Source organism: Myotis davidii, unplaced genomic scaffold, assembly GCF_000327345.1.
Source record: "Myotis davidii unplaced genomic scaffold, ASM32734v1 scaffold135, whole genome shotgun sequence".
Taxonomy (NCBI): Eukaryota; Metazoa; Chordata; class Mammalia; order Chiroptera; family Vespertilionidae; genus Myotis; species Myotis davidii.
Genome location: NW_006289813.1, coordinates 788371 through 789777, shown reverse-complemented (window position 1 = coordinate 789777; position 1407 = coordinate 788371).

Here is a 1407-nt window from a genome sequence, read left to right as displayed (position 1 = left end):
AGAGTCGGTCCCGAGGGGAGCTCCACACACATGCATTTAGCACTCTTTCTGTGCCCAGCATCAGACAACTCCACACTTTAAACCCAAGTAATTTTTACAACAGCTTTCCCTTCTCTCCATTTCATCTCCTTTCCACACAACCCAGTCATCTTTAACCTCATTGGTAAGTGACCAATATTCCCATATCCCACCAAACATTTATGGTTTAAGCTCTACAAAGCAGGAAGAAAAGAATCCATCTCAATCACCTAGTGACACCTCAGCCACCCAGAATCCTTTGGAAAAAGCCAAATTTCCTAGATGACTGCAAGTCCTACTCCTTTAAGCATCAACACTTTAAAGACACTCGTGGTTTTGAATGAAAATCATTCTCTGTTATAGTCTCTGCTCTCTACTTCCTTAAACAGATTACATTTTCTGATGACTTGTCCTCATGTACACTAGTAACGGCCTCCATGGGGACTGTTGTGTTGGGTGAGACTCTTTGCACGTAGATTTGTTAGCCCCGCACCGCTCTCTTCTGAGGAGTCAGTTTTTCTGTTCCTTTCCTTTAAGGAGCTCACTGTTTCTGCTTCCTTCCAGCCTTCCAACTCCTTTTTCTAATCCACTGCTAGTAATGAGCTGGGTGTTCAGAATCCAATGATTAAAATGTGTTGGTTTTGCCCAGCCAGCGTGGCTCAGTGGTTGAGTGTGGACCTATGAGCCAAGAGGTCACAGTTCAACTCCGGGTCAGGGCACATGCCTGGGTTGCAGGCCCAATCCAGTGTGGAGCGTATAGGAGGCAGCCGATCAGTGGTTCTCTCTCATCACTGATGTTTCTATCTCTCTCCCTCTCTCTTTCTCTCTGAAATCAATCAACATATATATACATACACACACACACACACACACACACACACACAAATATATATAACATCATTTACACTAGCACCCATAAAATACCAACTAGCACTAATTGGATATTTTAGTTAAAAATCCTATCTAATAAAAGACAAATAGGGTAATTAACCGTACCTCCGATACGCTTCCCATTGGCTAATCAGGGCGATATGCAAATTAACTGCCAACCAAGATGGCGGCCGGCAGCCATGCAGCTGAAGGGAACAGGAGGTTTGCTTGCTCCAGTGATGGAGGAAGCCAAGGTTGCCTGCCTGCCGCGGCCTGGCTCTGAGCCTGAAAGCAACAGCTCCGAAAGCAACTATGTTTCAATTATAGAAACAAAACAAACCCCAGATACCTGCTTTCAGCCAGCCGAGGTCTCAGAGCTGGAGGTGCAACAGTATTTCAATTATAGAAGCCAAACAAACCCCAGATACCTGCTTTCAGCAGCTGAGGCCCTCAGAGCTGGAGCTGGCTCTCAGCTCCAGTGACAGTTATAGGAGGTAAATCAATCCCAGAATAAAAAAC